This window comes from Mustela nigripes, chromosome 3, assembly GCF_022355385.1.
Source record: "Mustela nigripes isolate SB6536 chromosome 3, MUSNIG.SB6536, whole genome shotgun sequence".
Taxonomy (NCBI): Eukaryota; Metazoa; Chordata; class Mammalia; order Carnivora; family Mustelidae; genus Mustela; species Mustela nigripes.
Genome location: NC_081559.1, coordinates 78,977,552 through 79,004,463, shown reverse-complemented (window position 1 = coordinate 79,004,463; position 26,912 = coordinate 78,977,552). Strand labels below are relative to the sequence as shown.

Here is a 26,912-nt window from a genome sequence, read left to right as displayed (position 1 = left end):
GCCTAGAACTTGCAAATAGGTTACTTTGAATGACCAAGAGACTTCACAGATGTGTTTAACTTAAGGACCTTTAAAGAGGGATATTTTCCTTAATTATCCAGGTGGGCCAGATATAGTCACAAGCTTTCATACAAATGAAAGAAGAAGCAGGGTAGTCAGAGAAAGAGATGTCACAACAGAAGGAGAAGTGAGAAAGAGAGATAAAGATTTGAATATGCTATGCTGCTGCTGGCTTTGAAGATGGAGGAAGGGGGTGATGACCCAAGGAATGAGTGTGGCTGCTTAATGCTGGAAAAGGCAGGAAGGAAATGGTCTCTCCCCTAGCTTCTCTGGAAGGATCACTGTCCTGCTGACACCTTGCTTTTACGACTTCTGATATCCAGACCGTAAGACAAATTTGTGTTGTTTTAGGCCACTACATTCATAATAATTTGCTGCAGCAACAAAAGAAAACTAATACAGTACCTAAGATATAATTACTGTCTAGGACAAATGTACCATAACAAAACCGTATAGCATGTTTGGGGGAAAGATTAAATTCAAACCACAAGACTGATCAGGAGCCTGGGATTAGTTAACAGTAATCTGTATGACTTTATAAATAATAGTATAAGGAAGTCTATATCCTTATATAATTAAATGTAAGACTTCCTACTTTTTAGAAACTTGGGGGGAAATTAAAATAAAGCAACAAATTTGATAATGCTTTCCAAACTATAAAAAGTGATGTGATCAAATGACAAAACTTGCCATTTTTATTTTATAGATGATAAAACCTTTCATAATTGAATATGCAAGCTTAAATTTCTATAAGCATTCCTTTAATTTAGAGGCAACAATGTGAAAGTTTGTATTTAAGTCCATCCTCTCTTTGCTTAGCTTATTACAGTGTTTGTCCCTGTAATATCATAATGTAATTTAACAGTATAATTTATTTCCTAGACCTAAGACACTATTGAAGGTACTACAGAAGCAAAGAGATGGATAAAGGAATGCCTCCTAATATCAACAACATAATTTTTGGCAGAATAAAGTATATCATATATGGGATACAAAGTGGTAGTTTTTCAGAAGAGAAAGATATTATATTTCTCAGAACGGATTTTTAAAGAATTATAAGTGAGCTTTGGGTAATTGTCAAAAACAAAACAACAACAAGAACAACGAAAAATAGCATTAAAAAGACAAACAGAAAAGAGAATAAGGGCATCACATGTAGTTTTTAAGTCAGAAGCAGTGATGTCAAGATGTAGAAAAGAACGTTTAAACAAATGTTGAATGGTGAGAGAATGTATGAGTTTTCTACTTCTACCTAAAAACCCATCACAAACTAAATGGCTCAGAATGACATACATGTATTAGCCACAAGTTCTCTGCCAAAAGTCAGACACACAGGTTCCGTGTTGTCAACTCAGGGTAGACAAAACTGAAATCAGGGTGGCAATCAGACTGTTTTCAACTGGAAGCTTAGAGAAAAATCTGCTTCCAAATTAATTCTTACTGCTGGCAGAATTCAGTTCTTTGTGGCTGCAGGACTGAGAAACCTGTTAACTTGTTAGCTGTCAACTGGAGACTTCTCCTGGCTACTAGAAGCTGCTGCATTCCTTGTCATGTAGCATGCACCATCTTCAAAGCCATCAACTGAAAATTTCTCACTCGTCAAATACCCCTCATTTTCCAAATGTCTGAATTCCTAGACAAGCCGAAGGAAATTGTTTTTAAAGGGTTTATGGGATTAGGTCAAGCCCAATGAGATAATCTTAAAGTAAACTAATTTGGGATCTTAACTGCATCCGCAAATTCACTGCACAGTAGAACATAGATGAATGAGTAATGGAACAACTGAGAGAAGAGGAATGTACATAAGGGGCCAGGCATCGTGAGGGTCATATAGAATACAACCTACCACAGGAATAAAGCAAAGAGGATATTAAAAAAGAAATACATCACTCACAATGATAGAAAGCCTTGAATATCGTGTTAAAATGCCTGGATTCCGTTCTATAATTACACAACATTGGAGGAGTAATCTATATATATCTATATATAGATATATATACATACACACACAAACATATATGTGTGTGTGTGTGTATATGTATGTATATACATATGTGTGTGTGTATATATATATATATTTTTTATGAAGTTTTTAGTACTAACCCAGGGGTTTCAAATGATTTGAAAATGTGTGATTCAACAAATATTTTCCTTCCCTTCCTTTCGTGACTGATAAGATAAAATATAATTAAGAAAAATAAAAATAACAGTTTTTGAAACCAAGAAAATGAGACAGAAGTGGACCTAACTAAATGTTTGAAGAAATCTGGATTACAAAAAGCCAATGAGATGGCACGGATAGTAAATAAAGATAAGGAACTTGGCATCCCAGAACACTGAGGTTAAGTGCGGTGATACCAGAAGGGAAAACCAGAGAATCTGCAAGTTAGACTGATAAATATAGAAGTGATGAGTGGCTCTTGATATGATTATCAGACTAGTTTTACAACTGGATTCTGAACAGCTAAACCAGTAGGTCTCTCCCAGCAAAATACAGACTTCTATAATAACAGTGAAAGAATAGCTCATCTGTTCCAGGTCGGTATTCCCCTATAAAATCACCCTAGAGAACTGTACCTATAAACAAAGTCAAGAATCTGCACTACATTTGAAGGAAGAGACACATTAGAAACAAATTTATAGACTCCAACTCTCTGTTTTTAATCACCCTAGCCCTGCTGGAGAAAAAATATAACAAATTACCTATAAAGAAAGGAGAGTGAAATATAATCAATAATGCTAAATGATAGGGGGGAAATGCTAAAAATTCAAATTCTTGAGGGAAAATTATCTGAATCCAGAATTCTATAATCAAGCAAATTTTGAGAGCAAAAAATATTTTTCAACCTGTTAGAGCAAAAAATTGTGTTACCTGATAATCATAAATCTGATTTTTTGTCAGAATAAACCATAGTAAAAGAAAAAAGAAGACAGACATAAGAAAGGGCAACATGAAATACAAGAATCAATGGCAGGTGAATATTATTTAAAAAAAAAAAATCAAAGAAAGCTTGCAAGAAGTTAAAAGCAAGGTCTTGGAATCTTGAAGGCAGGATAGTTTTCAAGCAAGAGGATTTAGTAACAAAGGGTTACATTCCCTTCTTTACATGTTCAGTTACCAACCTGGTTCTGTGAAAATGATGACTTTGTCATAATTCCGTTTATATTGCTGTTGGACATGAAAGGATTCAGTAAAGAACAGCACATTGAAGACTTACCTATAGTTGTAGGACAGAATCAATAGTATTCTTTTAACTTTTTAAAGTATCATATTTTAAAAAACTGTGAAGTAAGGGAAAAGTTAAAATGTAGGCATACTAAGTTCTTCATTTATTATATCAGGGGGTTAGTATATAATCTTTAATACCGATGGATTAAAAATTTAAAAAGAAAGAACTTAGAGCTGAAAAGGAGATTACTAGGTACCAGATGGATAATAGTATACTTAAAAAACATTGGTGGATGGAGAAAAGAAAGAAAAACACTAAATTTTTTAATCTTTTATAATGGGACATCTGAAATCAGACTAAAATTAATAAAGCAAACAAATATGTAATAATACATATTTTAATAAGAAAAACTTTTAAAATGCTTAAATTTGATTACCTTTTATATCTAAGAATGAGATGGAGAGATAAAAACAATTTTTACATATAATTCTGAGCCATTCTATAGGTTATAATATAAGTGTATATATTTTATTACAATTTTAAACCTGTTTTATCTTTAAAAATAACTCAGATATTCTAATGGTCAGAAGCAAACATTTAAAATATAATACCAATAAACTGGAAGATATTACATGGGCAGCATTTAATTATCCCTATAGGATACTGTCTTTATTACCTTTAAACATAAAGTGGCTCTATTTTAAAACCTGGTAAAGATAGCTGGAGTTCCATTTCTAAGTTTCAAAGAATACTAATGAATTAATACTAAAATATGCTCTCCATCAATCCTTGCTTAGAAATAGTGCTAAGTCTAAGTCATGACTCAATTAAAATTATTAAGGATAGATTAACAAGAAACTCAGAACTGAAATTTTTAAATCCATTTTGAAGACAGTTATACATGATTAAAAGATTTTAACTCTTTCTAAGCCAATAAAGAAATTCCTCATTGACTTAAAGAAGTAGATTTTTACACCCTTATAAAATGTAATGCTATAATTATACTTGTAAATTTCAACACATACTTATTTTCAAATGCCAAGCCATGGTCAAAAAAATGTAACCAACTGATTAGCTAGTATTTTCCCCTCTAAATTATGTAATTGGACAATGATTGATAATATAGCACTGGATTCTCACAAACTTTTGTTCTATTTCCCCATTCTACCATTTTTAAGCTAATTAGCTTTCTTTATTTGTAAGATGGGGATAATAGTTATATCTACTTGAGACAGTTGTGGTAAAAATTAAATGAACAAGTGTCCAAAATATTTCTGGCTTAGAGGTAAGAGTGCTTAAAAGTTATAAACTTTTGTAATAAAACCTACTGATCCTAATGTTATAAAGGGTGCATTTCTAGTAATTTGTATTTGATGAGCATTAAGTTCGATACACACATTCCTGAAAGAGTTGGGAATAAGAGACACAGATGTGGCTGATAAAACCAGAGTTATATGGATCTGCATGGTAGGAAAACTGACACACTATGACATGGAGATTTGGCCAAGCAGCTGCTGGAGAAAACTTACAACTGTTATAAGAAAATAGTTCCTAATGAGAGGAATTCCTTCATGTTATGATTGAATAATATTCTATGGTAAATCTGTAAAAACACATCTTTATCCTTTCATTCATCAATGGACACTTAGGTTGTTTCCATATCTTAGCTATGGTAAATAATGCTGCAATAATCATGGGGGTTACAGATATCTCTTCAAAATACTGATTTAATTTTCTTTGGTTATATATCCAGAAGAGGGATTGCTGGGTCATACGGTAGTTCTATTTTTATTTTTTTTGAAGAATCCCCACACTGTTTTCCATAATGGCTGTACCAGTTTACATCACTACCAACAGTGCACAAGAGTTCCCTTTACCCCACAACCTCAACAACACTTGACATCTCTTATCTTTTTGATAAGAGTCATTCTAACAGTTGTGGCTTTCCTTTGCATTCCCTGATGATAGTGTCATTTGTAAGAGCAAGGCTGAATCTGGGGGATATTATGCTTAGTGAGATAAGTCCCCTACAGAAAGACAAATACTGTATGATCTCACTAATAAGTGGAATCTAAAAAAGTGTAATTCATAAAATCAGAGAGTAGCCTGGTGGTTTCCAAGGTTGGGGGGTAGGGGCAATGTGGAGATGTTGGTCAAAGGGTACAAATATTCACTTACATGTGATGAAAAAGTTCTGGAGACCTCATGTACCTCAAGGTGACTCCAGTTAATACTGTATTATATACATGAAGTTTGCTAAGAAAGTAGATCTTAAGTGTTCTCAACGTACACAAAAAAGGTAACTATGATATGACGGAAGTGATAATTAACTTGATTTGGGAATCATTTTATAATATATATGTATACATGTAAAAATCATCATGTTGTACACCTTAAATCATCCTGTTGCCCAATCTAAGTATACATAATTTTTATCAGTCATACCTCTGTAAACTTGGAGAATTTCCTAAAGAAGTGCCTCTGACTTGTTAATTCTAAGATATGCTGCTCATTGCAGGGGGGGCAATTAAGACATAGTCTTTTTTTTTTTTTTTTTAATCTTCTCTGATTTGATACAATGGTTTAAACTCTGCAATTGTGCACTCCTTAGCTGAGATTTCTGGTCAGAGTAAAAGGAAAAGTGTTAGCACAAAAACAACAAAAAAAATTATGTCAAATAAACTTTATTTACCTCACAAAATTGAATTTAAACTTATAGCCTAAGTAATGATAAAGGAAACAAGACCAGTTACAAATGCCATGGTTTCTATAAGGAAAAACTGGAACCAAAACACTAGAAGTACAAGTCAACTGAACTGTGACCCAAAAGGCATTTCCCATTTGAACTGTCATGAAGACTCTAAGTAAAACATCAGCTACATCCTAGACAGGAGGAAAACAACAAAACAATACACTGAGACACCAGGTGACCAGATTTATATGAGCTGCATTTTGATAGGATTTTAAGCACATTTGAGGGGAAGAAGTAACCAAACATGTATATAATTTGGAGATTTTTTAAAAGTCAGTGTGTGTGTGTGTGTGTGTGTGTGTGTGTGTGTGTATAGGTTCCTCTTACTTTTCTGATTCCTCTTCATTATCATTTATAGTCATTTGCTCCAATAAATATCTTAAATATCCAATCCAGTTTTACAGTGAGCTTCATGGAAAACTTAAACAAGGCACAAGTTATGCCAGGAGCAATCCAAGAAAACGGGGTGAGATGTTTTATAACTGGTTCAATCACTGCTTGATGGGTAACCAGTGTGCAGGGTATGGATGCTTCTTGACATAAGCTAGGAGCTTCATTACTAAAGGTCTCCTTCCTGTTAGGTGGAATGTCCTTGCCCTTACAGTGGTTGCAGCATTTGAAGATGTGGAGTGAATAATCCCTATAAGAACAGCATCATTGGCCAGTTACAACTAAGTATATGTAAATTCCACAGAGAGATAAAGAAAAGAGGAGAGCCATTAACAAGTTGTTAAATGCAGAGCACAAGAGCCAGAAGGCCTCTTTGGTTCTAAACAAATGATGAGGGAAGGAAGGCAAGGTGAGGACAAAGCAGAAGCTGACACCCTGCAACTTCTCCTACACCCAACTCCTGGGTGGAACTTGTGGGACATTCTTCCAGGAATCTCTGAGCTATCTTAATGTTAATACCTTGCTAGAGGGAAAACCTTTGACAGTGGTAAGCTCTCTGGTATCCGGTATCTTGTAGGTGCTCTTTAGCATATGAAAGTTCTTTTGAAACCTCCCTTTTCCCTTACCTCCCCCAACCCAGTAGTGTATAACCAGCCACACCTCACAAGCCTTGGGCAGCAGTTCTTTCTGCCCATGGGCCTTGTCCCTGTGCTTTACTAAACCACCAAGTCGCATCAAAGATGTCTCAAGAATTCTTTCTTGGTCATTGGCTCTAGGCCTCACCCCACTGAACTTCCCTTTTATTCTAAAACTTCATAAGAAAGAGGCCTTTATCTTCTACAGTGGAAGAGTGGACAAGGCTGAACAGCAGAGAATCTGATGGAGTCTCCTAACTCAATCCTTTTTCCTTTCGTTCCCGTTTCTTTCACAAGGGACAGACCTGTATTGCAGTCTGGAAGACTTTCTCAGTCTTCTCTGGTTCCATGCTATTTACCCTTCATGACATCCCTGCACCCCTCCAGTAAACTTTTATTTGTTTTCCCATGTTAAACATTTATTTTCCTTTGGCCTTGGTGTTTGAGGATCAAATTAATACAGCTAAGATTTGAGAAGACAGTAAGTAATTATTTAAAAAGGAGAAAAAAGGTATTTGTTATTTGGTATACATTTCTGAATAGCATCTGTTTTTTTCCCTGCCAAACTGGTGGGTAGGAGATTTTGATAAGATCTACTTTACGGTCTACACTTAGAGTACGCCCTGCACAGCCGAAGTCAATTAAACCCCCCATCCCTCTTCTTGTAGTTTTCCACTAACAGGTTAAACTCAGCCACGGATTTACAGCATTTCTACAATACAATGTCCAAAGTGGGCACTGGACCTAAATATATCCAATCATGTGAAAGACTTTTTTTTTTCTTCAAAGAGTAGGAAAATAATATTTCCACAGATATCAGTAAGAAAACATCCTGCAGATATGGGAAGAGCTAGCAGGACAACTACCAGCAATGAAAAGACAGATTCAGAAAGAATCAGAGCTGGTATGCTGAGCAAAGTGAACTTGAAGATCATCCACCTACTTTGACATTTTCTCTCATGTAAAAGTTTTTCTTCACATTCTATTTCTTTTTAAGATTTTATTTATTTATTTGACAGAGATCACAAGTAGACAGAGAGGCAGGCAGAGAGAGAGAGAGAGAGGAGAGGAAGCAAGCTCCCTGCTGAGCAGAAAGCCCGATGTGGGGCTTGATCCCAGCACTCTGGGATCATGAACTGAGCTGAAAACAGAGTCTTTAACCCACTGAGCCACCCAGGCACCCCCTCCTCACATTCTATTTTTTAAAAAAGTAATTTAAGTGTATTTTTCTCTTAGTTCTACCCAAAAGTTTCCTAAATGACCCAAACACATTTATATAGTTGCACATTTAAAACACAGGTTCAAAGAGCAAATATAAGTAAAAAATAGTTCCATTTATCTTACAAAAATATATCTAGGTTTTATCATTTATCTATTTGAGAGAGAGAGGGAGAGAGAGAAAGACGCATGAATAGGTGGGGCAGAGGAGGAGGGAGACTCTTAAGCAGACTTCGTGTTGAGCACGGATCCCCACAGATGGGGATCCATCTCATGACCCTGAGATCACAACCTGAGCCAAAACCAAGAGTTGGACACTTAACTGACTGCACCACCTATGTGTTCCTAGGTTTCTTTTATTTAAAGAAAATCCAATCTAAGCACATTGCAAATAATCACAATCTAGTGTATAGCTATATATATTTGTAACATCTTGAGATAATATTTGTGACTCTCATCACAGCATACTATGATATATTTATATTCACTTTACATGGAAACAAATACTGAAATTTTTAAAAATGTAGTAAGTATCAGAGAATACTTATGTTTTAAATATTACTCCAACCTTCGAAGTTTTTATTTTTCTTAATGCATTTTTGAATGAACTAGACTGAGGTAAAAGAAAGGATTCAATATGCAGATATATTTTTCTATTTTTTAGTTGTAGAACATGGCTTCATCTACAGTGCTCTAACGAATATGCCCTACTTTAAAAAACATATATCTTTTTTAAAAAACCCTTCAGAACATTTCCATCTGCATTAGGACACTTATGAAAAACACCATGCTTTTGGAAAATAAGTGGGACTAAACATTCACAAATTTCTTGCTTGAATTTAGCAAGAACACAAATAAGAATTCTATCTTTATTTTTCTCCATCCTATAAAAATAGAATTTTAGAAATAACAGATATGTTTATATGCTTCTAAAATCTATGGGACTTATATTGACCTAAGTGAGCAATCTCTATACTGTATCAGTTGAAAAGACAACATCTGATTTCTACAAATAGTCACACATATACACACGCACACACAGAGACACTTAATATTGCAAGTAGATTAATTAAAATACAAATTGGAACTCCACTAAAAATTATAAATATTAACAATGCATTGGGGCGCCTGGGTGGCTCAGTGGGTTAAAGCCTCTGCCTTCGGCTCAGGTCATGATCCCAGGGTCCTGGGATTGAGCCCTGCATCAGGCTCTCTGCTCAGCAGGGAGCCTGCTTCCTCCTCTCTCTCTGCTTGCCTCTCTGCCTACTTGTGATCTCTGTCTGTCCAACAAATAAATAAATAAAATCTTTAAAAAAAAACAATAAAAAAACCCAATGCATTAAGTAAAGACCTTTGACATAATTTTTCTTACATAAAAATATTAAGTGATCTTACTTTCATAATCATAATGATTATAATCAATAATCAATGATTTTGAATCATAATCAATGATTTTAAAAAATATATAAAATTTAACACCTGTTTATATTTAGTTCAAAAAGTGTAATGTTTAATCATATTTATAAACACAACTCTAGTTATTTGCATTATAATTACCACTAATCATAGTCGTTATTGTAAAATAGGTATGCAATCAGAACTTCAATGTTTTTAATATATGTAAAAAGTATATAATGGAGACAACAAAAATTTTACATTTATAAAACTGGAAATAACTGAGCATTAGAGTTTTTTCATAAGTCATTCTTCCTTTGAGAGAAACAAGGGTTAGGTTATGAGAAAATAATAACAACTAAATCCTCCTACTTTACTTAAGAAGTTCATTTATATCCTGTATAAGAGTAAACTATCAATCATTTTCAAATTCTATCTTTACATGCAATCTGATAAAAGGTGAAATAAAAACAAACTATGTAATTTTTCCAATTCTTCTTCAGTTGCTTTATGCTATCTTTTAGTATCTATGAAGATTTCTGGCATTACATGAGAAATTTGGTATTAGATATGAATCCTTTATTGTCTTTCCAGGCCCAGTTTAGGTATGAACTGGAAAGATAATGAGTTTAGATAAGAAAAATTGTTACTTTGAGGCTAGCATTTTATACTCCTTGAAAAGGTGATGAGCAAATTTCCAACATAGACTTTAAACTAACTAGCTTTTGAATGGGAAAAGAAAGTAAAAATACAGAAGTTCTTCATTATACATTGGTGTTATGTTCGCTATTATTAAAGCTTTATTTTTTTTGCAGATTATGAAAAACATGAGAATATAACTCACTTATATCCAAGTATTATTGCAATACATACCCAAGCCAAAATTAAGTGACTTTCTACTGTTCTACTCTTCTCTATTATCTGTTTATTACTAATGTTCATTAACCATGAACCAAACATGTGGTTAAGTATTTTCAAATATAAACATAGATTTTTGTATTGAATCAAAATAAGAAAATGTTTAAATGGCTTCTGATTTGTATCTAAATATAAAATGAATTCTTGAATCTTTACATTAAGAAAACAAACAACTGATCTTAAAAATGGGAAAAGGACCTGAAAACATATCTCACCAAGGAAGACTACAGATGGCAAATAAGCATATGAAAATATGCTCCACATTTGTCATTAGGGAACTACAAAATAAAACAACAGTGAGATGTCACTAAACACCAGTTAGAGAGGCTAATTTTTTTTTTTTTTTTTTAATGATGGCAATCATTCTTCTTGGTGTTTACCCAAAGGATCTAGAACTCTCCATCATTGCTGGTGAGAATGCCTGACAGTGCAGACACTCTGAAACAGTTTGCAGTTTCTTAGACAGCTAAACGTAGTCTTACTACACAACCCAGTAATCACACCCCTAAATATTTGCCAATTCAGTTGAAATTTATGTTCTCTGAAAACTTTTCCATGGATGTTTACAAGGAGCATTATTCATAATTGCCCCAAACTAGAAGCAACCAATGCCCTTCTCTATTAAAATTTGTGTTACATCCACACAATAGAATATTATTTCATAATAAAAAGAAATGGGCCATCATACCACCAAAAGAGAGGAAATTTAAATGAATATTGGTAAAGAAAAGAAGTTCAATATGAACTTCATAGGCTACATACCCTATGATTCCAATCATCTGACACTGTGTAAAAGACAAAACTATGAGGAAGTAAAAAGATCAATGGCCACCGGAGTTTCAGGAGAGGAGGAGAGAGCTGAATAGATGAAACACACGAGATTTTTAGCTGTGACACTATTCTGTGTGATACTGTAATGGTAAATACATGAAGTTATATATATATTTTTTAAAAGCCACTGAACTTCGCAACACAAAGAGTAAGCCCTAACATATGCAAATTAAAAATCACTTAGGAAGTTGGGATCTTGGAAAAGAATGCAGACTGTGACAAAATAATCTAACTGTTATGCATGTACGAAGCAACCTCATCAAAGGGCTGTGGGGAAAGGTGCTGACATTAAGTAACTTTGGTAATTAATGAAGATGGTAAGTCTAAAGGTAAAAGGAACTGCATGAGTACTGTATTCTACTTAATAGAATTCCTATCAAAGAGTATGGATTAATAATTTTTCTATTGCCATGCTTGCATACTAGAACAATTAAGTAAATAAACCACAGATAATGGGAGCCAGGTTTCTCCCTGAATTAGTGCGACTATATAAGAGGAATAGCCTACAGTGAACCACATCTTAATAGATTGTTACTGGAAATGTCAAGATGAATATATATTTAGCTTAATAGAAACAGATTGTTATAAGAAGAAATAAGGCATAGAAAAGTATAGAAATTCATACTCATGTGAGTAAGCATGGGTTGTCATATATCTATATATATATTTTCTTGCTCTATCAGCTAAAAAGTCTAAGAACATTGGCACCCAAGTGGATGGAGCAGAACTGGAGACCAGATCTTAGTCTGTCAGACCATTTTCCATGAAAGCAATCAGGGTCCCCTGGGAACAATGGACGATTCTAGATCTGAAGAAAAAACTACAGGAGATCATGGATCATCAGAAAGGAAATGCTGAAAACAGAAAGAAACAAGCAAAAAAGATTGACAGTATGGGAGTGAGTCAAAGGGACAGAACAGCCAACTGAAAGGGTTCCTAACAGCCAAAGCTAGGATAATTCAAACAAGAACATAGGTAGTATCATATTGCTATCCATGGTATAAAACAAATATCTGTACTATTATATAAATAAATAAATAATGTGGAAGAAAGGCCAAGTGCCCCAGGCAGAAGAACTCCAGAATGATTTATATCTTTCTGGATGTTTTCTCTCAAGGAGTTAGATCAGAACACCTCATTGTTGTGTGGGCTGCACTGTGATTCCATTGAAAAAATTACAGTATGTAGGGTGAAAAAAAAGGGTTAATTTCCACTGGAGAAACCTGATATATATTGTCTCACCCAGGTGACAAACTTCAAGTCAATTCATAATAACTCATGGTGACAGACTGACATTTGAAATGATGTGAGAAAAACGGTGATTTTTCTCTGGTGTTTTCTTTCCCCCCAAAACATAACCCAGCATAATCACAAAACACTAAATACTCCAATTGAGGGGCACTGTACAAAATGCCTGATCAGTATTCTTCACAACTGTAAAGGTCATCAGAAATGAGGAAGATCTAAGCAACTGTCACAGCCAAGAGATGCCTCAGAAGGTAAGGCAACTACATGTTTCCTGGTCTCTTGGATGGGATCATGGAACAGAAAAATAACATAAGGTGAAAACTAAGGGAATATGAATCAACCAGGACATCTAGTGTCAGGAATTTTAGTTAATAGTCATCTATTAACATTGGTTCATTAATTGTAGCACATAAGCCATAATGATGTAAGATGTTACTAACAGGAGACTTTGAGAGGCCATGCATATATATGGGGACACTCTATACTATCTGCTCACCTGTGTGCATGCAAATCTGAAACTGGACTATAAATGAGGTCTAGCAGTAATAGAGGAGAGGAAAGATAACCAGAAGAAAATATTATATGATATATGTGAATTGTGGGTTAAAATAGTTTTCTTATAAAATATTTAGACATGAAATAAAATATTATATGATGAGTAGCAAAACCTACAGTATAAAACAATAACTGGAAGATAACTTTTAACTTAAATGTCTAAATTAGAAGCTGAGAAAGGCTAAACCTTGATATTACTAAGAAATTTCTAAGAAAGTGATTAAAGGTTAGAAGAGTAAATTCAAGAAAATGTAAGAATGTTAACAATAAGTATGTAAGAAGAAATTAAAAATACAGAAAATAATCACAGAGTGGTGAAGGGCAAGAGAGCTTTGTCAATGAAGACATAAACTGTTTTTTTTTGTTTTGTTTTTTGTTTTTTGTTTTTGTTTGTTGTTTTTTTTTTTTTTTTTTTAATACTAACAAGTTGGCAAATGTGACAAGCCTGTCAGAAACTGAGAATGATATGGGACGCCCGGGTGGCTCAGTCAGTTCAGCGTCTGGCTTCAGCTCAGCTCATGATCCCAGGGTCCTGGAAATCAGCTGTATGTAGGGCTCCCTGCTGTGCAGGGACCCTGCTTCTCCCTCTCCTCCCGCGCGCTTGTCCCTATCTCTGTCTCTGTCTCTCTCAAATAAGTGAGAAGGAGCACTGTCTTTGAAATTTGGTGTATGTTACCCTTCAAATGGGATGCTAAATTTTTCTTAAGCAATGCTTCATCATGTGTAGACTTCCTAAGATTATTCATGAAGACTTGTATCCTGAAATTATTATTAGTGTTGTACACTATGTGAGACCTCTGTTTTGTGTGAATCTGATTTTATAATTCAATTATTCTATTATCTCATATTTACTTAACATTCAAAATCAGCAGAAAATTATAGAAATTAATGAGATATTACAAATAGCATTGTACAATGTATCAGCTGTTTCTAATAAACCATGTTTCTAATAAACCATAGTTTTGTAGTATTTAATCATATGTGTTTATAGAATAACTCAATGCATCTTTATTTTGTCATAATGCATATTTCCAGCCCAGCTTTATTAACTTCCTAAAGAGTAGAGATTTACAGATTCAAGAAAAGGGAGGAGGACTGAATGCCTACATAGACTAAAGTGCACAGCAAAACAAATACATTTGGGAAGAGGATGTTTATTCAGGAATGAACTGAAAACAGCATTTTAGATTTATTTACTTTTTCATAATCAGATCACTGAACACTTTAATATTGGACGTAGAAGAAAATAAAAGTGCAAGTTAAGTCCCATGTTGTTTCCATGCTAGAGCTGAGAACTTCAGGCACATTTCTGTCCTCTAGTTCAGAATCATTTTAATTAAATGACTGGGGAGCCTTCTGGGAAAAATCAGGCAGAGAATTAAAACTGTGTTTTAGACTAGTATTGGGTGAGAAAACGATACAATTCCCTTTGAAGAATATATCTAGCTGTTTATTTCTGTTTTAATGAGCACTTAGCTGCCTGATATTTTTTGGCAGGGGAGAGGTGATCTCTCTGTTTTTTGTTAATGAGTAGTATGAACAGGTCACTGGGATGTTCAAACTTTACAGACTTCTGCAAATGATTTCACATTATTTTCAGCTCGTTGTTAGTGCTATGTGTCAAAACAGAGTGTCTAGAAAGATCGCTTAACTCCAATTTTAATCATGGTTCTGTTTAGTTTGATGTTATTTTTAAAATTCAAAAGAAATAATACTTTATTCACATTAAGAAACTACAAAAGAAAATGCAGGAATTATTTTTAGGGACTCTGTATGAATAGGAAAGTAGCTAATTCTAATATAAAATTGCATGGCATCCTTTTATTTTAAAAGTTAGGTCAGAGGTGCTCTGATAAGACAGATGGAAAAATAATGATCTGAATTCTTAATGCCAAATTATTAAGATCAGAAGAAACTGGCTTTTTTTTTTTTTTTTTTTTTAATGGTCACCATGTTGCACGTTATATTTCTAGGGCTTATTTACTTTACACCTGGAAGAAACTTTTGAGATATTTAATGGTCAAGTAATTAATGAGGAATAAGAAGTAATTAAAAACTGCTTTCGAAAATTGTGAAAATAACTTGAAAGTGTTGACTTCAGAGGTTTGCAGAAACATTTTGATCCATTAATAGGTCAAGAAAGATAAACAGTTAATACATACAATTGAATCAGATGTTTGTATTAAATGTAAGGCTCTCTTCTAGCTTAGTTGACCAGTCAGAACACTTCTTAGTGCCATAATAGAAATTAGACTCAAACATATTCCAGTAACACAAGATAAGGTATCAACTCTTGAACTAAATGCTTCCAACAACGAGCAATCTCTTAGAAGCCTGTCTTTTATCCAAGCCTTCTCCTTGTTCTGTTTTGTTCCCAGACAAATCACAGATCTACCATTGAAGCAAGTATTGTGACCAGAGGGATGCAGTCTAATATTAGTAAATCAGGTATCTATTCAGTACTGGAGACCAGTATTAACAGTTTACTGTTAATAAACATAAATAAAAGACGTATCAAATCAATCTTAACATATTCACCACTTTGTGACTTTGAACCATAAGACTTGACAGGATTATAAGATATGATAGAGTCTTCATTTTTAAAAATTATAAATTCCTGTTAGATGCTTGGCATTTTATTGTGCTTTATTCCCAAATTTTTAATTTCCAGTAGGTAGCCTAACTATAAAGTAATTATTTGGCAATCATTGACACTTTAAATAAATCATGTGTATCTAAAATATTCTTAAGAATTATATTTCCTCTTGGGGGCACCTGGGTGGCTCAGTGTGTTGAGCCTCTGCCTTCAGGTCAGGTCATGGTCTCAGGGTCCTGTGATCGAGCCCCATGTCGGGCTCTTTGCTCAGTGGGGAGCCTGCTTCCCTCTCTCTCTCTGCTTGTCTCTCTGCCTACTTGTGATCTCTCTCTCTCTGTCAAATAAATAAAATTTTTAAAAACAAAGAATTATATTTCCTCTTGAGATCAATCCTTCTAACTATTTTACCAATTAGAGCAAATATTTTGTATCCAATAGCTCTGGATACAAACCAGTATTCCTTCCACATTTCTTTCATCAGTCATGCACATTCCAGATTTTTAAAATGCCTAATTTCCTTTATCTAACCAATTACCAGTTCTTTTCAAGTTTTCCTCCAAATGTTCCTGGAACTTTTACTATAGTCCTTTTGCCAGGACCCTTACCAAAGAGTATGTTTTCCCTCACCGAGGGGTGCATACTTTTAATGTGTCTGCCTCCCAACTCCTAGAAAAACTCCACCTTATCTCTAAAAACATGAAAACATGATATCCAAACCAATCAATCTAAAATGTTTTTCATGCTATTTTCCTACCATAACTATATATTCTGGAGTAACCATAACTTCTCTCTTCTCCTTACTTAATTAAATTTTACCCAAAATTCTGAGTTTAAGCCGTGTGATATTTTTTCAATGAGAACTTCTTTAATCTTCCTATTTTTTAGTAGTTTGTTTTTTTACCTTCTAAGGTGCATGATAGATTGCTCAGGTCAAAACCTGTCCTTATAAGCCTTAGATTGTTACTTCTCATTTTTACAATTATTCTCAATTAAATCTGAAAACTGGAAGGTATAAATCTTTAAAAATTCCTTCATAATCAATAAAAGTGCTTGAATAAATGAATGACTATATGAATGAAGCCAAAATAAAAAACAAAAATAAAAACAAGGTATATCTTTCTATGATAAACATTTGAACATATTTGAGTTACTACTTTAAAAATTCCAAAACTGGAGCACCTGGGTGGCTCAATGGATTAAGCCTCTGCCTCTGGCTCAGGTCATGATATCAGGGTCCTGGGATCTAGCCCTGCAAAGGGCTCTCTGCTCAGCAGGGAGCCTGATTTTCCCTGCATCTCTGCTGATTGTGATCTCTCTGTCTGTCAAATAAATAAATAAAATCTTTTAAAAATTAAAAAATTTAAAAAATTAAAAATAAAAATTCCAACACTTTTTAGTGTCTTTACAAAAGATTATTTCTTTTTTGTTTTTATTTACTTTCTTTTTATTTGACTGTTTTATTATGTTATGTTAGTCAGAATAAGTGTTCCTAACAAGATTAATAATCATAGTAAGCAACATGAAGATGGAGCATAAAAAATTTTTTTTTTTAATCTTTAATATAGTTTTGGGTTCATCTCATTATGCAAGTAATGAAAGTGAGAACATGAATAATATCTTTTGTACGATCTCTAGAATTCCTGCTCAAAGACTAATGATTATGTAGTTAAAGCAAATACACTAAGAGCTGTGAATTTTCACATTAATCATACTTCTAATATTATTTTTATTAATATTTTTATATTTCATAATATTCTTAAAGTATATTGTAAATAATAGAATTCTGATTAAGGTAAAACCTTTTTCTCATTTATTCATATACAAAGTTAAATGGGTAAAATTAAAGAAAAATTGCATCTCAGGTCGTAGTACTTTCAGTAAATGATGCATATTTAAACACATTTTTTTTGGCTACTCATACTATCACTTGATGAAATGACCTCATCTTAATGAGGGAGAGTATAACTAAGTCTTATAAACAGAGGTTTTGCTGTGACCTCAACTGTGAACCAATGTGTCCAAACTTCAAGCTTTGAAATACTTATATTAGTTTCAGCACAGAGTATTCTTTGAATATTAACATTTCTAATAAATGGACAAATATAAATAGAATGATTAGCTTAACATGTTAATCTCAGTAAGTAAAGAACGAAATACTTTAAAAAGTGGTTACAAATGACAAATCTTAGATAACAGTTTTATTTATATAAATAAAATTTGTATATTTGATACATTCAAGGTATTCTCCCCTAAACTTTGATTAAAACAAGTTCTCTTTAATCCTGACTCCTCAGTCTACATTTTAGCTAATCATTCAAGCTGTGAATGAAACAAACTAAAGATTTTAAGATTTTCAAATGACCAATATCATCTTTTACAAATTAGCTTTATAAAGCAATCTCTAAAATTTTATTAATTAACCCATGTCTTAAACAAACACGGTACAATGAAAGGCTTTGCAAATGTCTACTCTAAATCTAGATTTCATTTATTTGTTTTCTTTAAAGCACATTTTATGGTATACATTGTAGATACTGAATATTTTTCTCCCTAAATGAATAAAATAATGAATCTGGTATCCACAATATCTTGAATTAAATTATTTTCCAAAATAAATTAAAACTTAATTTCATTTTAATTATAATTATATTCATCCTCAAAATTTCATTAGAAACATTTTAATAGCAAAGTTATCATAGCTACTAGCTGATAACACTAAATAATAAGCATAAAGCAAAACATAAAAGGAAGGAAGAAAGGTGGGGGGAAAAGGAGGAGAGAAAAAGAGAAAGAGAAAGGAAGGAAGGGAGGAAAGAAAGAAGGAAGGTAAGAAATGAAATATTAAAGACTAGGTCTTTGGTTTAATGAAGGAGTTCTATAAATACAGGGTTACAGATTCTAGATAATCATTCTATAACTATTGTTGCTTCATCTTCAAAGATTATCTTTTGTCTTGGAAAGACAAAGAGTTATAGAATAACATCAATCCAAGTACTAAAAATAAACTACAATTAAGGCATCCTACAAGTGACTAAAAATTATCATAATATATTAAATAATTGGTACATTCTCATTAAATGACATTTCAAAATATTATCTTCATATGTCCCATACAACTCATTATCAACAATTAAACATTTATAAATGGTTCATAATTCAAAGGGAATCTCAAAACATTTTATCCATCATTATTTAGTTGTTTTAAATAAAAACATAATTGTTAGATATTCAAAAATATCTTAATTTTGTATCTTTCATTGGTAAAATTTGTTTCCTCAGAGGTGTTATAGGTTATGTTGGGTAAAGATTTGGAAAAGTGGGTAAGAAGTGTATAAATAATTACTATGCATTTGAAAACTTAACATCTGATAGATTTTTTGCTCTTGGAAAAGTCCTAGGATTTAAATTATCTCAGCAATTTAAAGACAAGAAAAATAAATATATGATATGCTTTCACACCAAAAGAAATGAATCCTACAAGCACATAAACTCAGTGTTTGAAAATTTAGTATGTAAATTAAGAAATGTTTTCAGGGGTGCCTGAGTGGCTCAGTGGGTTAAGCCTCTGCCTTTGGCTCAGGTCATGATCCCACAGTCCTGCGATCGAGCCCCGCATCTGGCTCTCTGCTCAGCAGGGATCCTGCTTCCTCCTCTCCCTCTCTCTGCCTGCCTCTCTGCCTACTTGTGATGTCTGTCTGTCAAATGAATTAATAAAATCTTTAAAAAAAAAAAAAAGAAAAAAAAAAGAAATGTTTTCAAATGATCTAAACATTCAAACAATAACAACTAAGTATGGAAACATATAGGAAGTAAACTTGAGTACCTTATTCCCAGTGTTAAAGCATATTACACTATGATCAATTTTTTTATGTATTCTGGACCTAAGACATACTATCATCAAAAAAAAAATGTTTATTTTTTTATTTAGTAGTATGCTTTTAAGTTTGTAAAATGGGTAGTATTACAGTAGATGCTCTTAAGATATAATTGTTGATAATGAAGCTTACATATTAAATTGAAAATAAATAAATAAATAATGAAATTTACCTGCAACTGATTATTGGGGCACTTTTTAAAGAGTGTTTCTGGACTTTCAAATAGGTATGAAAAATTGTATTTAATTTCACCACAGTAATCAAGTCAGGGGGGTATTGGTGAAAGAATAACCAAACAGATGAACAGAACATAAGATAGAAAGTAGAAATGGAACCCATAAACCTATCAACAGATTTTTGACAAAGGAACAAAAACAACACAATGGAGCAAAGAGCGTCCCTTCAAGAAATATTGCTGGAACAACAGGACAAAAGATTAATCTAGACACGGAATCTAAACTTTTTACAAAAATTAACTCAAAACACATTATAGAAAATCTAAATGACTTTGGGTATGGTGCCACCTTTTTGGTTACAACACCAAAGACATGATCCATGAAAGAAATAACTGATAAGTACATTTCATTAAAATTTAAAACCTCTGCTCTATCAATGACAATGGTAAGAGAATTAGGAAACCAGCCAAAGACTGGGAGGAAATATTTGCAAATATTCTTAAACTTCAACAATAAGAAAATAAACAGCCCAATTAAAAAATGGACTTAAGACTTTAATAGACACCTCACCAAAGAAGAGAATGCAGATGACAAATAAACATTGAAAAGATACTCCACACCATATGTCCTTAGGGAAATATGAATTAAAACAACAGTGAGATACAACTCATACCTGTTAGAATGTCCAAAACCCAGAAGACTGACAACAGCAAATGCTGGTGGGGACGTGGAGCAATAGGAACTCTCATACATTGCTGGGGAGAATGCAAAATGGAACGGCCACTCTGGAAAAAAGTTTGGTGGTTTCTTATAAAATTTAACTCTTACCATGTGATCCAGCAATCATACTCTTTGTTATTTACTCAAAGAAGAGAGAATCTTATATTCACACAAAAGCTGCATACAGATGCTTATGGCCACTTTTTATCATAATTGTGAAAACTTGAAAGTAACCATGCTGTCCTTTAGTGAGTGAATAGATAAATGTACATCCAGACAATGGAACATTGTTCAGAGCTAGAAAGAAATTAGCTATCAAGTCATGAAAAGACATGAAAGAAACTTACGTGAATATTACTAAGTAGAAGAAGCCAATCTGAGAAGCTACATAATGTATGATTCCAGCTACATGAAAAGTCAAAACTATGGAGACAGTGAAAGGATCAGTGTTTCCAAAAAATGAAATGGGGATACATGAATACGCAGAGAACAGGAATTTTAGGGCAGTGGAAATACTCCATATGATATTATAATGATGGATATGCCATTATACTTTTTTTTTTTTCAAGACCGTAGAATAGACAGTACCAAGAGTAAACATTAATGTAGACTATAGACTTAGATGATTGTGATGTATCCACCTAGGTTCATCCTTGGTAAAAAATGTACCATTCTGGTTAGTGATGCTGATAACAGGAAAAGCTATGTATGGGTGGAGACAGGGTTATATGGGAAAACACTATATTACTTTCAATTTTGTGGTCAACCTAAAACCTCTCTAAGAAATAAAGTCTGAAAAATTATAATTTTCAGGAAAAGTGAAAAAGATATGTTCAAAAAGTTTGTCCTGCTAATCATTTTTACTTTATAAAGAAACAATGAAACCACCAATATTAATTATAACACAGATAATAGTGAACTAAATATAAACCAAAAAATATAACCAGGTGGAATTAAAACCCTCTTTTGCAAGCAGATATACGAGACAAGAATTTTAGGTTTGCATATTGTTTGTATCCTGAGAAACACAATATAAGGAACACAAGGTGGAGAAAAAGAAGTCATAGGGCAACTTTCCTCTTCCATCGTTTCTCAACTTCTCTTATTCAGTCCACATAGCCTTTTGATCAACAAAGAACTGTACATTAACTTTGTCTCACTCTGACTCTCTAACTACTGACACAACATGTGGTCTGGAGTCACTAAAATTACTGAACAAAGATTTGTGCTTTAGGAACACTTGTTCCACTAAGCAACTAGAATATGATGGAAAGTCAAGAGAAAATGCCTTTACATGTCAAACATTAATATTCTTTGTTGTATAATCTTATTTGGAAAAAAAAGCTCATATTTTTGTGGAAATATTGTTTTGATTTTCAGAATTAATACTAAAAAAATAAGTTTTGATGAATAGAAGTAAGGAAATTTCTGCAGAGGATGACCTTCAGAAAGTTCAATCATAATCAGTCAAATAGTTTTTATTCCTCATTGTCATTTCTTCTGTTATTTCCACAATTAGAGCAAGATTTTCAACTGTTAGCAGTTTGGGTTACCCTAAAAGTGTTTATTTCAAGTCATTTTTCATTAAAAAAAATGCAATATGACTAAGATCTTGTCAAAGTCATACCAATTTCTATTTTTGATTTTGCGAGCTTTTAGATAACCAAAAAGGATGCTACTCTCTATAACAATGTATATTGTTAATCCTGGGTAAAGTTACATCTTTGCAGATTATCAGTATATGTAGAATCTAGATAGAACTAATAAATAAGAAAAAAAAATCCCATTCATTCAGTTTCAATACCTAGATTCTGGTTAAAAGAACATGGCAGCGGGGAGAGAACAGAGGAAAATGCCTTTGAAATTAAAGAAAGTGAACTCTTTTTCTGAAAATTAAAATAAACCCAAGAAAAAAGAATAACAATTGGCGGTTCCCTACAGAGGACAATGACTTATAGACATCAGGAATAATATGTTAAATAGACATAACAGAACTCAATCAATTTGCTGGATATCTTTACATCATTTTTTGTTTCAGTTTACGAACTAACTTGACATGGTTTGGAATAAAAGCTGTTCCTTGAAACCTCAGAAGGAAAAGGTGGAGATATTCAAATTGTGCTTTAACTAAGCCAGAGTGAGGTATCTTTGGTAGTTAAAACTGCAAATATAAACTTAAAATAAATATTTAGAATACTTATAATTGAACAAAAATGGCTTCTGGCACTCTAGGGAAGGCTGGACTAAAAAAATCTAAAACTGCACTAAAACCTCTAAAATCTCTATACTTTTAGTCTCTCTCTTACTGCTGGTATATTCTCTAGCACCATTCAGTTTTAAGAAGCATTTGCTTCTAAGTAGCAGAAACTGAACTCCCTTTCTTTTGTACATTCCTACTTAAGCCTCCTATTGTCAGGCATTTGTCCCCAACCACTTTGCAAAACCTCTTTCGTTAACTTGTCCAAATTCAAAATCAAGTATTTCTCTCTCTGTGACTCAATTGTTCACCGCTGCTCCTTGACTATCTTGGTTTCCTTTATCTTCCCAGACACACTTGTTCAAGCCCCATACCCAGATCCTTTTCATTTTCCCAACTTCTAAATGTATACTAAGGGTTCGTTTCTTCTATCACATCTCTTCTCTATGTCCACTTACTCCCTGGATAACCATCAGCTTTATGGTTAACTCCATGGGTAAGCTGTATCTAGTTGCATAATCACCATTTTTTTTCTTAATATTTTATTTATTTATTTGACACAGAGAAAGAGATCACAAGTAGGCAGAGAGGCAGGCGGGGGGGTGGGGGAAGCAAGCTCCCCACTGAGCAGAGACCCCAATGTGGGGCTCAATCCCAGGACCCTGAGACCATGACCTGAGCTGAAGGCAGCGGCTTTAATCCACTAAGCCACCCAGGCGCCCTCATAATCACCATTTCTATTTAGATCCTTCATAGACATCGCAGACATGACATAGCCTCAAACGCCTCATTCTCATCCCACAAACATTTGTTTTTGTCAGTTTTCTTCAGCACCCAAAATCTGATTCAACAGATCTGTTGACATTTCCATACCATTCAAATATTCAGATTTTCACTACTTTTCACTGTCGATACCATTATTCCCTAAATCAAGCAAATGTCATCTGTATCCTGAATGTAGCATTAACCTCTCACTGGTCTCCTTTCTGCCATTTTTACTTCCCTCCTCCTAATCTATTCTCCACATAACCACCAGAGTGATTTTTTTTTCCCCAAAACAGCAAATCACATGATCTTACTTTCCAGATGGAAATCTTTTAATTATCTTACAGCCTTTAAACTAAATCCTATACTCTTTATTACGGCCTACAAAAATCTACCTGATTTGGACCCAAATTTCTTTTCGTAATTCATCTCTTAAACATTTCCATTAGCCTATGCTTCTTGCTAGTCTCATTGGCTTCCTCTTGTTTTTGAAAGAATCTAATTACAATCCTACCCCTGCATATTTTAGGAAGTATTCCTATAGATATCTTTATCACTTGTTTGCTCACTTTAAATTCTTGTTTAATCACCACCTCATCAGAGAGGTCTTAGCTCATTTCCTTATCTAAAATAACAGGTATCATTTACTACTATCTTTTTATTTTTCCTCCAAGTTGTAAGTATCTAAATTTAAATGTTGAGTTGTTAGTTTGCTTCTTGATTCACCAAAATTAAGTTCTATGAAAACAATATCTTTTTTTTTTCCACTATTACTCACCTAGATTGGGTCCTTATGTGTATATGTGGGTGTATACACATTTGTTGACTAAATGTGTGTGTGATCTGTGTATGTGTACCTATATAGGCATGTGTGCAAGTGTACACACATACATATAAATATATATATGGAGAGAGAATTCTACCTGGTTCTTTCTCTTTTTCTTCATTGTGTGTGTGTGTGTGTATGTGTGATTTTGACATCTCTCTTTTCTTTTCTAGTTTGCTCAATGGGCTTTGGAGAGATGAAATGAGTCAGAAGATGAGAATACACAAATAGGAAGTTTATATTTCCTATTTCGTTCATCGTAATAAGATTTAGTCATTTTAGTAAATATATTTCTTGTATTAAAACTATGCATTAGAAAGGATCAACTATTTATAATAGCTAAGACATGGAAATAACCTGTGTCTATTGGTAGACAAATGGGTAAAGAATATGCCATGGAAAATTACTCAGCAATAAAAAGGAAAGAAATTCTGGCATTTACAAATTCGGGGCATTATGCTAAGTGAATGAAGTCAGACAGAGAAGGACAAATACTTATATGGGATCTTTAAAAAAACGAACTCATAGAAACAAAACATTGGTAGCTGCTATGGGCAGAGGGTAAAAGTAGAGAAAATTGCTGAAAGTGGTCAAAAGGTACAAATTTCCAGCTAGGATATAAATAAGCTCTGGGTAATGTGCAGCATGGTAACTGTTATTAACAATACTGCATTGTATATTTGAAAGTTGTTAAGAGAGCAGATCTTAAAAGTTTTCATCAGAAGGAAAAAAATGGTAACTACATGAAGTAATGGATATTAACTAAACTTATTGTGCTAGTTATTTGATAATATCCACATTAATTATGTTATACACTTTAAAAAAGGAAGAACATATTAAAGATACTGTTCATGTCCATCTTTCTTGAATACATTCATAATCTGAGCCATTTCTGATAAAGTCATTGCATAGTTCCTTTTTTTCCTGAGAGTTCTCTTTATAATTTCAAGAAATGAATGTAATTACAATAAATGTATTACATATATGTATTGTATTTACCATAAAATAACATCTTCTATAAAGACATGAAGTATCTTTTTTCTCTCTAAGTCCCCAGTGACAGTCTTACTATTATTATTTTTACATGAAGGAGACAATTCCCTTAATGTTTGCTCAGCATGAAATTACAAAAGCTCAGCTTCAAGAGGAAGTTTCCTGAATTATGTAGCACAGTTTTCACTACACTGGTGCTTTTGTGATATAATACACTATTGATCTGACAGACATTGGACATACCATGAGGGAAGAACATTGTATGAATTCACAGTGAATTTTTCTTCAGGTACTCGGAAAGCCTATAATGCAGATGTTAATGTCAGTCATTTCTGCATTCGAAATTATAATGAGGAATTTCTAGGACATGGAAATAGTCAAAAGGGGATATTTTCAGTGAAGTAGCAATCTTTGTGGAAGAAACCCTCTAGGAATAGTCTGAAACTATAAGAGTGGTCATCTCTGTGTGTCTATTGACTAGACAACTCTAGAATTTAGTAAATTAAGTTGTAGAAAATGGAGACTAAGGCAAATTATTATTGTCCATTGCAACGCAAATATATTTTGCCCAATAGAGACATGATTGATTTTGTGCTTCACAAAAGATGACCCCAAATATTATATTTTATTGTCCCACAGGGTATAAATCAATTTTGATGTATTAAAATATTATCAGCATTCCTGACTGATTATATAGTACATATCTATATCTGTATCTCTAGATATCTACATACATAGCAGGCATATATAGATAAAGATACAAGTGAAAACTATATAGTTGTCCTTTGAATAATCCTTTTAACAAGTCTCATGGTCTTATTGCTTTCCTAATTAAGGAGCTGAATAAAATGTTTGAGCATGTCATTTTATATTTTACGAAGGAAATGATTTTACCTTTTGAGAAGAAAAAAGGTAACATATACCATACATATATACACATATATGTGCATGTGTTAATTTGTGTGTGACACTTCCAAAATAAAATTTTTATAATTTTGTTTGCTAAATTCCTTTATTTTACTCTATAAAAACATTGTGGCCAAAGATAAGCTAAATAAATAGTGTATGGTACTTTCTTTGAAATATTTGTCTTGAAACTTTTTTTAAAATGCCATATTTTTTTTTTCTTTATCTTCCCCCTATGTGAATCCATTTGGATTGTAACATTGATAAGAACATTTTTTATGGACTCAGGGCAAAAAGAGCTTGTAGCTCACAGCAATATTTGGGGTGCAAATGAAATTGGGGTGAACATCTAGTATATCTTTTTTTTCTAATCAAATATGTCACTTAAACTTTTAGCATACATCTTTGTTGATAAAAGACAACACAGTGACATACTTTTTACTTTAAAAAACTCCACTAATCTGCTGAGAAAAGCAGTTGTTAGTATTGTGGAGAGGATTTTGTCAGCAGATTTTGTGACATGAATCTTGCTTCCTTGGTTGGAAACATCATGCTGATGATTCGAAATTTACCTTTGATTGTACTGAGGTATATCAATAAAGAGACGTCAACTGTTTTCCCATTAATATCCCTGTTTATCTTACAAATAAAAATGATTGTCCTCAATTGAGTATACAGGCAGCATT

At 33.2% G+C, this 26,912-nt stretch overlaps 1 protein-coding gene across 2 annotated transcripts in view; it reads right to left on the bottom strand.

Annotated features, from left to right (window-relative positions):
* The window catches only part of ZNF804A (zinc finger protein 804A), a 285,669-nt gene that overhangs the window by 22,326 nt on the left and 236,431 nt on the right, over positions 1-26,912 (bottom strand). The window contains exon 1 of one of the 2 annotated variants that reach the window (XM_059392810.1): positions 5,676-5,844. The exons of the other annotated variant lie outside the window; for it this stretch is intronic. The gene's annotated coding sequence lies outside the window, so the exon portion shown is untranslated. Of the gene's footprint in view, positions 1-5,675; positions 5,845-26,912 lie in introns of those variants that run through there. 2 annotated transcript variants of the gene reach the window in all.